The sequence below is a fragment of the Bos indicus x Bos taurus genome, chromosome 21 (genome assembly GCF_003369695.1).
Source record: "Bos indicus x Bos taurus breed Angus x Brahman F1 hybrid chromosome 21, Bos_hybrid_MaternalHap_v2.0, whole genome shotgun sequence".
Taxonomy (NCBI): Eukaryota; Metazoa; Chordata; class Mammalia; order Artiodactyla; family Bovidae; genus Bos; species Bos indicus x Bos taurus.
In genome coordinates, this window is record NC_040096.1 from 44,897,045 (window position 1) to 44,909,684 (window position 12,640).

The 12,640-nt window shown below is 51.0% G+C and overlaps 3 non-coding genes across 3 annotated transcripts; 2 read left to right on the forward strand and 1 right to left on the reverse strand.

Moving 5' to 3' along the window:
* The first annotated feature begins 3,454 nt into the window (after positions 1-3,454).
* LOC113880209 lies at positions 3,455-3,618 on the forward strand. Its single transcript, XR_003507672.1, has one exon. It is a non-coding gene; the product is annotated as a U1 spliceosomal RNA (small nuclear RNA).
* Positions 3,619-9,400: 5,782 nt separating this feature from the next.
* TRNAY-GUA lies at positions 9,401-9,490 on the reverse strand. Its single transcript is given in 2 exon segments — positions 9,401-9,436; positions 9,454-9,490. It is a non-coding gene; the product is annotated as a tRNA-Tyr (tRNA).
* A 2,870-nt stretch (positions 9,491-12,360) lies between these two features.
* LOC113880216 lies at positions 12,361-12,525 on the forward strand. Its single transcript, XR_003507678.1, has one exon. It is a non-coding gene; the product is annotated as a U1 spliceosomal RNA (small nuclear RNA).
* The last annotated feature ends 115 nt before the right edge of the window (positions 12,526-12,640 follow it).

Genomic DNA, 12,640 nt, shown 5'->3' on the forward strand with positions numbered 1-12,640 from the left:
CGAGAAGACGCGACCTGGAGGGGGAGCCCGGGAAAACAGGAGTTCTGGGCGGCCGGAACCCCGCATTTGAGAGTGAGGGTGTGAGTCGCGGCTCCGTTCTAGTCTCACCTTCCGATTTTGTTTTCACAGCCAGACCGAACTCATCCCCACTGGGCATGGTTATTATGAGGATCTTTCCCTCCCCCGACCCCCGTTAAATATTTAAGTAATAAGATTTCCGCAGTCAATTTAAAAGCGATCGCTTTATTCGTAGTGTCTTCCTGAGTTAGCATCTCCATCAACTACTTCAACACATACCTGCTTCAAGATACACACTAAACCAAGTGAAAGTTAGAGGGAAAAAAAGTCAAGAATCTAACCTTGAAGAAAGTAAACCAGGGCAAGGTACAAACTTCTTCCACTTTGCAAAGAATACAGTGCTTGAGTCAAGTATATAGTACTGGCAAATACAAAGTTTTAAATTTTATTTTGGCCGTTGCCCTGCGATTTGCAGGATCTAAGTTTCCCCACCAGCGACTGAGCCTCTGCTCCCTGCAGCGCAAGCACAGAGTCCTAGCAACTGGACCGTCAGGGAATTCCAAACAATTTTTAGAGAGTAAATGAAACATTTTATATCCCAGCTACTCTGCCCACTTAGAGTCTACCCTTCCCCTGGAATCCCAGTAACTAGGCTGACCGATAGAATGAGGCCCAAGTGATTTTCAGGGGATTGTGAGGCTAGGTCAGCAGAAGCCTTACATCTTCCTCTGTGTCTCTGAGAACCTTGTGTGGCCGACTTGAGCTGTGAATAAGAAGGCTGACAACACTGGGGCTGCCATGTTGCGAGGAAGCTGCTGCTTTAGAACCTGACTCTTCTCCCTCCCTAAGGAGAGAGTAAAGATAGAGGTGCTGCTGCTGCGTGACTTTAGTCGTGTCCGACTCTGTGCGACCCCATAGACGGCAGCCCACCAGGCTTCCCCGGCCCTGGGATTCTCCAGGCAAGAACACTGGAGTGGGTTGCCATTTCCTTCTCCAATGCAGGAAAGTGAAAAGTGAAAGTGCAGTCGCTCAGTCGTGTCCAACTCTTAGAGACCCCATGGACTGCAACCCACCAGGCTCCTCCATCCATGGGATTTTCCAGGCAAAAATACTGGAGTGGGGTGCCATTGCTTTCTCTAAGATAGAGGTAGGCCACCGTAAGTTGGTAGATGGCAGGTCCAAGAAGCATAGGAACTTACTAAGATTGTCTTGGGTGGCTGAAAGAGGAGTAGCTCTCTACCCCTACCTGCCAAATCTTAAAAGTTATAAAAAGGCCTTAACTGGGTTGTCAGGTATACTGTTCAGAGGATCTCAACAACGCCTTACTTCCTCAAGGTTTTTTCCTTGGGATAGCTCCCACTGTGGGAGTAGTAGGCAGAGGGTACATTCCAAGGACAGGGGAATGGTTGCCTGAGTCTAGCTCAAAGACCAGTGGTCACAGCCTACCGATCATCTTCTTCAACAGAACACCAAAGTTTTGTCTCCAAACTGTTCCTGGTTGGAGAAGTAAGATCCCACAAGCCAAGAGCCATACATGGAAAAGGGACACACTCAGGTTTCAGCCCCAAACTGTGACCCCAGACATTGGGGAAGAGAGAAATCCCTTCCCAAACTGCAGATTTGGATGAAAATAGATGAGTGGTTTTGTTTCAAAGCTCTTAACTTTGGGGGTGGTTTTTTTTTTGGGTGGGGGGTGATATTTTTGTGCAACAATAGAGAAATGGAAGAGGGATACAGAAGTAAGCAAACAAGTAACATGAAGTAGAAGGGGGAAAAGTGGGTTAAGGGATAGAGAAGACACGACGGAGAGCAGGGATTGGGGTGAGGGCTTACAGTGTTTGACAAGGGGGTCAGGGAAAGCCTCTCTGTTTCAGTTTGCTACATACTCCTGCTTCCCTTTGCTTGCTTGTCATTAGCACATGTAACCACCAAAAATCGACAGGCTCAGCCCCTGAGTTTACTTGTTCTGTCCTAAAATCAAAGTCCTAGTCCTAGAATCAAAACCAACTCGTTAGCATTTCCAATTCTTAGTTTTAAATTTATGGGAGTAAATAAGTAATGACTTAACTTTGTGGATCAGAATGAATATGGATGGAATTGTGGCCCTGACCAGGGCCACAATTCTCAGGAAAAGAAAAATGGGTTTCCTAACAGGTGTCTCTTTCATGTCATTGTTACTCACAGGAGAGTATTGTACCTCCCAAGAAAGCTGGGTGGAACAATAGTTGAAAACCAGGGAAGGGAGTTCCCTGGCAGTCCAGTAGGACTCCTCCCTTTTAGGGCAGTGGGTCTGGGTTCAGTCCCTGGTTGGAAAACTAAGATCCCACAAGCCAAGAGGCACAGTCTAGAAACAAACAAAACCACAGAAATATATAGCATATGAGTGGTACATTATCCTACAAGATTTCAAAGCATAGAAAGAGCACAAGCAGAGGGAGAATCTGAAAAGGTATCACAGCAATCATACAGTTGGAGTAACCATAGGTGCAGCATCTCGTGGCTGAAAGGAATCCTAAAGGATCTTTCTATCTAGTTACTGAGCCACCCATTGCTTGCAGATGGATTTTGAAAGACGGGTAGGGTTTGGATGGTGCTTGCACTGCAGGGAGCAGAGGCTCAGTCGCTGGTGGGGAAACTTAGATCCTGCAAATCGCAGGGCAACGGCCAAAATAAAATTTAAAACTTTGTATTTGCCAGTACTATATACTTGACTCAAGCACTGTATTCTTTGCAAAGTGGAAGAAGTTTGTACCTTGCCCTGGTTTACTTTCTTCAAGGTTAGATTCTTGACTTTTTTTCCCTCTAACTTTCACTTGGTTTAGTGTGTATCTTGAAGCAGGTATGTGTTGAAGTAGTTGATGGAGATGCTAACTCAGGAAGACACTACGAATAAAGCGATCGCTTTTAAATTGACTGCGGAAATCTTATTACTTAAATATTTAACGGGGGTCGGGGGAGGGAAAGATCCTCATAATAACCATGCCCAGTGGGGATGAGTTCGGTCTGGCTGTGAAAACAAAATCGGAAGGTGAGACTAGAACGGAGCCGCGACTCACACCCTCACTCTCAAATGCGGGGTTCCGGCCGCCCAGAACTCCTGTTTTCCCGGGCTCCCCCTCCAGGTCGCGTCTTCTCGCTGCGGGCCCAGAAACCTCAAGGCAACTTGTCTAGGTTGGGGATTGGTTGGTCACACAACCGGTATGGGGGCGTGGCGTATGTAGATGAGCGGCGCGCGGAGGCTGCTGGTCCCGCTCCTCCCGGGCCTCGGTGTCCTGCGTGTGCACACGCGGAGGTTCCTGAGGTTGTTCCCCGGGTGGGCGAGGCCGGGCCGAGGGACGAGCAGGAGCTGAGTGTGCGGAGGTGGTGCGAGGGAAGTGACCGTGCGTGCAGAGTGGGGCGAGCTCGAGGGTGCTGGGCGGTGGGTGGGCATCAACTCATACTTACCTGGCAGGGGAGATACCATGATCACGAAGGTGGTTTTCCCAGGGCGAGGCTTATCCATTGCACTCCGGATGTGCTGACCCCTGCGATTTCCCCAAATGTGGGAAACTCGACTGCATAATTTGTGGTAGTGGGGGACTGCGTTCGCGCTTTCCCCTGATCAACGTGGTTTATGAAGAATAGACGAGCTTATAGTGGCTACGTAGTCTGCTCTTTCGGCGGTTGCTGCGTACTTCTAATAAAGCTTCTATCACTTCGGCATTACGCAGTGTGTTTCGTCACTTGTACTGGTGATGCACAGGAAGTTAAGTGTGATGTGCTTAATCGTTCAGACCATGGAATCTTCTCAGTTGTACTTCCAGTAGTAACTCTTCTTATGAACGCTTGTCACTTTCCCCATTTGGGGAAAGGATCTCTGTTAAGTTTACAACACTTTGAATAATAGGTGTTACACAGAAAGTAGTGAAGTGGTGTGATCACTCAACTCAGAGAAGGCAATGGCAACCCACTCCAGTCAGTGTTCTTGCCTGGAGAATCCAAGGGAGGAGGGAGGCCTGGGGGGCTGCCGTCTATGGGGTCGCACACAGTCGGACACGCCTGAAGCGACTTAGCAGCAGCAGCAGCAGCAGCAGCAGCAGTGACCACTCAACTAGAGCCAGCGATCCGGGAATGCGAAGTCAAGTGGGTGAGCCTTAGGACCTTCACTAGTGGAGTTGATGGGATTCCAGGTGAGCTATTTCATAATCCTAAAAGATGCTGTGAACGTGCTGAATGTGGAAAACTCAGCAGTCTGGCCACAGGACTGGAAGAGGTCAGTCTGCATTCCAACCCCAAAGAAAGGCAATGCCAAAGAATGCTCACACTACCGCACAAGTGCACTCATCTCACACGCTAGTAAAATAATGCTCAAAATTCTCCAAGTCAGGCTTCAGCAGTACGTGAACCCTGAACTTCCAGCTCTTCAAGGTGGATTTAGAAAAGGCAGAGGAACCAGAGATCAGATTGCCGACATCCGTTGGATCATCGGAAAAAGCAAGAGTTCCAGGAAGAACTTCTGCTTCATTGACTATGCCAAAGCCTTTGACTGTGTGGATCACAACGAACTCTGGAAAATTCTTAGAGATGGGAATACCAGACCACCTGACCTGCCTCTTGAGGTCAGCCATACGCAGGTCAGGAAGCAACAGTTAGACCTGGACATGGAACAACAGACTGGTTCCAAATCGGGAAAGGAAGAGAGAGGTATCAATAACCTCAGATATGCAGATGACACCACCCTTATGGCAGAAAGCGAAGAAGAACTAAAGAGCCTCTTGATGATAGTGAAAGAGGAGAGAAAAGGTTCGCTTGGAACTAAACATTCAGAAAACTAAGATCCTGGCATCTGGTCCCATCACTTCATGGCAAACAGATGCGGAAACAATGGAAACAGTGACAGGCTGTATTTTGGGGGGCTCCAAAGTCACTGCAGATGGTGACTGCAGCGATGAAATTGAAAGACGCTTGCTCCTTGGAAGAAAAGTTATGACCAACCAGACAGCATATTAAAAAGCAGAGACATTACTTTGCCAACAAAGGTCCCTCTAGTCAAAGCCATGGTTTTTCCAATAGTCATGTATGGATGTGAGAGTTGGACTAGAAAGAAAGCTGAGCACTGAAGAATTTAACTGTGGCGTTGGGGGAGACTCTTGAGAGTCCCTTGGACTGCAAGGAGATCCAACCAGTCCATCCTAAAGAAGATCAGTCCTGAATATTCATTGGAAGGACTGATGCTGAAGCTGAAACTGCAATATTTTGGCCACCTGATGTGAACAACTGACTCATTGGAGAAGACCCTGATGCTGGGAAAGACTGAAGGCGGGAGGAGAAGGGGACGACAGAGGATGAGATGGTTGGGTGGCATCACCGACTCAATGGACACGGAGTTTGAGTAAACTCCGGGAGTTGGACAGGGAGATCTGGCGTGCTGCAGTCCATGGGGTCCCAAAGAGTCAGACACGACTGAGCGACTGAACCGAACTGAACTGAATAGGTGTTAGAGGTTATACTAAGCAGATCAGATGAAGACAAATATAATATCTGTAAAATCACTTACTGTTTCAGTCGTGCCTGACTCTGCGACCACATGGACTGCAGCATGCCAGGCTTACCTGTCCTTCACAGTCTCCCAGGGTTGCTCAAACTCATGTGCATTGAGTCGGTGATGCCATCCAACTAGCTCATCATCCTCTGTCACTGCTTTTCCTCCTGCCTTCAATCTTTCCCAGCATCAGGGTCTTTTCCAATGAGTCAGCTCTTCGCATCAGGTGGCCAAAGTATTGGAGTTTCAGCTTCAGCATCAGTCCTTCCAATGAACACCCAGGACTGATTTCCTTTAGGATGGATTCGTTTGATCTCCTCACAGTCTAAGGGACTCTCTCAAGAGTTTTTTTTATATCACTTATATGTGGAATCTAAAAAAAAGGAAGTCAACTTACTTATAAAACAGAAACAATCACAAACAGAAAACAGGCATCAAGGGGGAGTAGGGAGAAGAGGGGGAGGCAAAAGACAGGGATAAACTAGTAGAATGGGATTAACAGTTATAGAACACTATAAAAAAATAAGATTTTACTACATGGCACATTGAACTATATTCAATATCTTATAATAACTTATAATGGTAAGGAATCTCAACTGTATACCTGAAATTAACACAAGATTGTAAATCAACTAGTTTAATATATAAAAAATGTAAAAAAGAATGTGGAGGGAATTTCCTGGCAGTGCAGTGTTTAGGACTCCAGGATTTCACTGATGGGGCAAGACATCAATCCCCAGTCAAAGAACTAAGATCTTGAAAGCTGTGCAGCCCGAAAACAAAAACAGCAGATTTTTTTACATGTACAAGAGAACCCCCAAAGCAAGATAAATACCCCCAAAAGTGGCTAAGTGCTTCCTTTTATTGGCCCTGGTTCCTTTTGCTGGAGAATGACATTTAGAGACTAAAATCTGGTTCCTCTTGTTGATGAATACTGGTGTGTCACTGGTATTAAGTCCTGTACCTATTTTACTCAATGGATTATGTTCCATTATTATCATTACCTTGATTTGGCAGTGGGACTCCTTTCAAACTGGCTCCTGTGTGCTTGATATGCCCCCAAATCAGTCACTGTACATTTCTTCACTTTTCCAGGTTTGCATGTTCCACTACTAAGAGCCTCACCTTCCGTGGAAGCTGATGTACCCCTTCACCCTCCTGCCCACCATGACTTCGGGTTGCAGCGAGGCTTCCTGTGGAGTGATGGAGAAGGCTATCAAAAGCAATCAGCACACCCAGGCTTAACCAGGCCTGTAGATATCCAGCCTGGGCTGCTCTCCTTCGCCCACCTACCCCAATTCCTGGGCATAAGGGGCTCCTTCCTGGAAGAGGTCAAGGTTCTGTGGACTTCCTGGAGAGGGGGCTGGAGTCCAGAGGGGGGGGGCAGAGGGCACGGGTGTCCAGGTTGGACTCTACAAACATTTCAGATCCCACTGGTGTGTGTCCACCACCCAAGATTGCTAGCCCACCCAGCAAAAGTCCTCCAGAGGCACAGCAAGCCACAGTGAAGTGGCCTTCCCTCAGCCCAGTGTGTTGCCACTCCTTGACCAGGCAGCGGGCACCTCTGCCCCTTTGAGGTTGGGGGACAGTGCCTCAGAGCACCCCTGCCAGTTTCTGTGACACCCGGACCAGAATAGTTGGCCATGCTGGTAACCAAAACCCACACCCCTTCCCACTTCCCCAAACCCAGGTCCCCATGGATTCTACACCTCCACATCCCTTCAGGAATAGATCCAACAAAAGCCTAAGGTTCTTTCTTTTGGCCCCATCTGCTGGTCTTTACAGATGGTATCATTCGAGGCTGGGGTCTCTGCATTCGCAGAGCAATGGACCCTTCTGGAAGGGCACTGGTCAGACTGCAGTGGCACAACCCTCTAGGCCCAGGGAGACTCCAAAGACTCCAGGTCAGAGCATGTTAGTTAGCAGTGGGACAATGAGAAGCGCTGAGATGAGAAGTGCTGGGTGACCACAGGAGTTTGCCAGGAGAGGAAGACAAAGCAGAAACACAGTCTCCAGTTTGAGAGGCAGTTCAGTTCAGTTCAGGCACTGTCATGTCTGACTCTTTGCGACCCCATGGACTGCAGCACGCCAGGCTTCCCTTGTCTATCACCAACTCCCGCAGACTACTCAAACTCATGTCCATTGAGCCAGTGATGCCATCCAACCGTCTCATCCTCTGTCTTCCCCTTCTCCTCGCGCCTTCAATCAGAACCAGAACCAAAATATGGCTTGTGGCCTCAAGGGTCAGGGACAGCAGCCCCGGGCCCCTGAGGTTTCAGAGAGCCTCGCTGCCTTCGGTGTTCTGCCGAGAGTCCTCTGAGATGGGCTCCAACTGTAAGCAGTCTCGAGTTTCTCTCCCATAGGAAGGGAGAAAGTACCACTCCCTGCTGTTCTCTGTACCCACACCCAAACCAATCTGTCCCCAAAATAAAGCTGCTCCTTCTTGGTAACAGTCCAGCCCAGTTCCTTCTGGGTGCTCTCTCCACTTCATCCTCTTCTTTCTCCCAATTTAGCCTTAAGGACCCAGCACTAAAGTTAGCCACCTGGTCAGAACCCACAGGCTAGTGGTATGTGCAACTAGGTGAATTTATGTGCCCCTCATGCTAACATCTCCCCACATGCCCCCCATCCCACCCTCCACCCTTCTCCCTGCCATCAGCTCCCGTTGCTCCCGACTCAGGGCTCTCTGAGCTCTTGTCTATACTTCTGCTGTCATCTCTACTTTGGCCACCTGATGCGAAGAGCTGACTCATTGGAAAAGACCCTGATGCTGGGAAAGACTGAGGGCAGGAGGAGAAGGGGACGACAGAGATGAGATGGTTGGATGGCATCATCGACTTCATGGACATGAGTTTGGGTGGACTCCGGGAGTTGGTGATGGACAGGGAGGCCTGGCGTGCTGCGGTTCATGGGGTCGCAAAGAGTCGGACACGACTGAGCGACTGAACTGAACTGATCTCTCCTCCATCAAATGTAGCAGAATGGTGGGGGCGCTTTTCCCACCCTTCTACAGAGTGGGAGCAATCCTTGTTCTTTCCGCAGGAACTTGAACCTTCCAGCGGCTACAGGGATAGGTGCAACGGCCTATGAAAGCTGAGGCTTCCCCGGGGGGCACTTCCGGTCCTCAGACGGACAGGACACCTGAATTAGCCGCGGAATTTCTCATCAAGACTGTCAGGCCCACTGAGAGCCCTGCTGACTTTTGCTCCTGCGGGTGCCTAGGACTAGGGTAGGCAGTGGTTCGGAAGATCTTGGGGTGGCAGCTCTGCCCCGAGAGATGGCTGGGAAAGTTTTCTGTCGCCCCAAGCCCGCACCTGCAGAGACTATATGAAAGGAACAGAGAGGCGGGGGGGGGGGGGGGGGGGGGGGGGGGGGGGGGGGTGGGGTGGGAGGTTCAAAGACTGTGACTGGGAGAAACAGAGAATGTGACCTTCCTTTGAGGGGAAGAGCTGGAGGCTGAGCCGGCATTGAGGGGTTTTCAGAAAGGGTGCCCTGCTGTCCCTGACTCTGTGATGGCCTGGGTGCTTGTTGGCCGCGCTCCAGGGCTTTTGGAGCGCAGCTGCTGTTTGGTGGGCCTGGGCGCATTGAGCGGGGGCGGGGGCGGGGGTGGGAAAGCGAATAAAAGCGGAGAGGGCGCGGCCGGCGGCAGACCGCGCTGTGGGCCTGCGTGCGGCCTAAGGGCAGGAGACTGCGCAGGCGAGTCCCCAGGCCACGGCCAACGCGGGCCTGTGCGGGTGTCCCTGAAAGGCTTTCCCGCCTCTGGCCAAGAAGGAAGGTCGCTGCGCTGCCGCAGGGCGTCGGGCGGGGCAGAGGCGCCGGGGGCGGGGTGCCTTTCACTGGGGAGCAAAAGCAACCAGCACCTCCTTCGAGCCGGAATCGAACCAGCGACCTAAGGATGACCACACGTGTCGGATCTACAGTCCTCCGCTCTACCAGCTGAGCTATCGAAGGGTGCGCGCCACCAAGTGGCCGGGGACCTTACTTTTTCCGGAAACGATGCACAACCACACTGGGACTCTGGTCGGAAGCCCTTTTGAAGAAATCGGTGCGCGCGCTGCCAGAGTCCGGGTGCGGGTGAGAGGACCAGACAGTCCTGCGGGGTGGCTGCGGCCCGGCCTTTGTGTCGCCCGGCATCGGGGCAGCGAGTTTCAAGATGCCTCGTTTTCTCTCCCCCGTCCCTCTTTCTACAAGTGGGGACCGCGGCCTGAAAGTGAGGAAGAGGGCTAGGGGAGAGGCGTTGGGAAATGGATGGGTGCGTGGGGTGCGGGAGGCCGGGCCGAGGAGAGGGGCACCGCGGAGCCGGCTGCCAACCGCCTAGGCAGCCACCTGGTGCTCTTTAAGTGCCGTCAGTTCAAACTACTCTTTGGGTCAAAATGGTATTATTTGCTGTGGCACGTTGTGCCGCCCTTCAAAGCCAGTATCATCTTGCCTGCATTCTGCAGGTCTCCTATGGATCTCCCTGCTTTCGCTCTGTCACCTTTACAGCCAGAGTGATTTTCTCTCCTTTGCTAGGGGAGTGTGGAAGAGGGGTGGGGGTGGGATGTGGAGGGTTTAGATGAAGCTGCTTCTCTTCTGGAAACTTCTGGTTCACTCAGACTTGAACCCTTACACAGGTCTACACGACCCTCAGTTCTTGTCTCCACGCAGTCACCTCTCTCAGTTTCGGTACCATTCATAAATTTTGTTCTGTATTCAGGACCTTCATGCTCTTCTCCACACACTGGTCTAGCTGACCTTTTGCTAGGGATGCTCTTCCCAGAAGCCCTATGCCCAGCCCCCTCCTCCCTCCAGTCTGCTCACATTGTCACCTTCTCCAGGGAGCCTCCCCTGACTACCGAAATCAACACAGCAACCTGCCTCCTTATAGCAGTTCCCCATCTCCTTTCCTTCCTCGATTTTTTTTTATTTACTTTTTTTGTAGCTCTTAACAACTAAGGTACTAATTAATTTGCCTACGGTGTCTATTGTCAGTTTTCTCCCACCTCCACACCCCTTTCTCTAACTAAAATATGATATATAAAACATTTTGCCTTACACCTGAAACTAACACAACGTTGTAAACAACTATGCTGCTGCTGCTGCTAAGTCGCTTCAGTCGTGTCCGACTCCGTGCGACCCCATAGACGGCAGCCCACCAGGCTCCCCCGTCCCTGGGATTCTCCAGGCAAGAACACCGGAGTGGGTTGCCATTTCCTTCTCCGATGCATGAAAGCGAAAAGTGAAAGTGAAGTCGCTCAGTCGTGTCCGACTCTTAGCGACCCCATCGACTGCAGCCTACCAGGCTCCTCCGTCCATGGGATTTTCCAGGCAAGAGTACTGGAGTGGGGTGCCATTGCCTTCTCCGAAACAACTATATTTCAATTTAAAAAGTTATGAAAAAAAATTCCTGAGAAAGTCTGACACCTTACACAGGCCCCTGTCATCCCTTTTTCTTTCTTTCTCTTTTGTCTGCGCTATGCTGCATTTTAGTTCCCTGGCCAGGGTAACCCGTGCCCCGCCCCCCACATTGAGCGCTCAGAGTCTTAACCACTGAAGCGCCAGAAAGGTCGCTTGACTGCCCTTTGTTAGAGCATTCATTTAAAAGGGCTTGCAATTGTGAAGATGGTTCTCTTACAACCCAGAGCGTCTGTCAAAGACTGGGAGCCATTCCTTTGAAGTGTAAGCAAGAAGGATAGGGCCTCTGTCTCCCACTTTCTGTGCGAGGACCATCCTAACTTCAGTAACTGCCCGCTGACAAACACGTCTGGCCGGCCTCTCTACTGACCAGCTCTGGTTTTCCACTGCTGCCTCTTCTGAGCCCCCTCCCTCTCATCCTCCCTTTAAAACGTTCCGATCCCCTCGCCCATTTCGGAATGGAGCTCGGTCAGCTCTTTCCCCTGCTGTCAGTATTCACTGAATAAAGTTTGCTTTCAACACTTTCTCTACGGTCTGCTGTGTTTCTCTTTGACCGAGTCAGATCGGAAGGACAACTTCCAAAGGACAACTGGGGGGCCGCTCAGTGTCTGCCCGTTGGGGCAACAGGCGGGGGTGGTGGGGGGTGGGATGCGGGGGCAAGGCCCAAGGGCAAGGGCTCCTGACCCCGAGCACCGCGCTCCGGGAGCCCCCGCCTGAGGCGGTGGAGGCGACCGCTCGCGCTCTCACCTGGTTTTCTCTCTGCAATAGGACCCCGGGCTTTCCTTCCAGCATCACTAGGATAGGCTATATATCCCGAAGCACTTTCGTCACTTTTACTTAAAAAGACACCGTGAAGAAACATTACCACGCTTTCCTATTAAGGCGGCTTTATGGCTTAACGTCAACCGGCAAATAGTTCTATTCCTGAAATTTCCAAGACTAGAAGATGAGTTCAGAGAGGGGAGGGCAAAAATGGGCTGATATTTTGCTGAAAGGAAAGTGAGACCAGACCCCAGCCCCGACCCACCCCCTCAACTGCGGAGCACCGTGAGCTGACGTCTTCCCAGGTACCCCCCCCCCACGCCTGGACGCCACTCGCCCACGCACTCCCCTCACGAGACACCTGCGAGTCTCGGGTGGGTTAGTAGGTCCCACGCCCCCGCCTGGAAGACCATGACATCCGGGCATCCCGGCAGGGGGCGTGGTTATGTAGATGCGCGGCGCGCGGAGGCTGCTGGTCCCGCTCCTCCCGGGTCTCGGTGTCCTGCGTGTGCACACGCGGAGGTTCCTGAGGTTGTTCCCCGGTTGGGCGAGGCCGGGCCGGGGACGAGCAGGAGCTGAGTGTGCGGAGATGGTGCGAGGGAAGTGACCGTGCGTGCGGAGTGGGGCGAGCTCGAGGGTGTTGGGCGGTGGGTGGGCATCAACTCATACTTATCTGACAGAGGAGATACCATTGTCACGAAGGTGGTTTTCCCTAGGGCAAGATTTATCCATTGCACTCCGGATGTGCTGACCCCTGCGATTTCCCCAAATGTGAGAAACTCGACTGTATAACTTGTGGTAGTTGGGGACTACGTTCGTGCTTTCCTCTGATACATAAGTGTTATAAATAATAAGCTTAAGCGTTTTCAGGTTTATCTTACAGTTTGTGACATTACAATTTTTTTGGAATAATGGGTAATATAAAAATTAGTCTTTACCAACTTT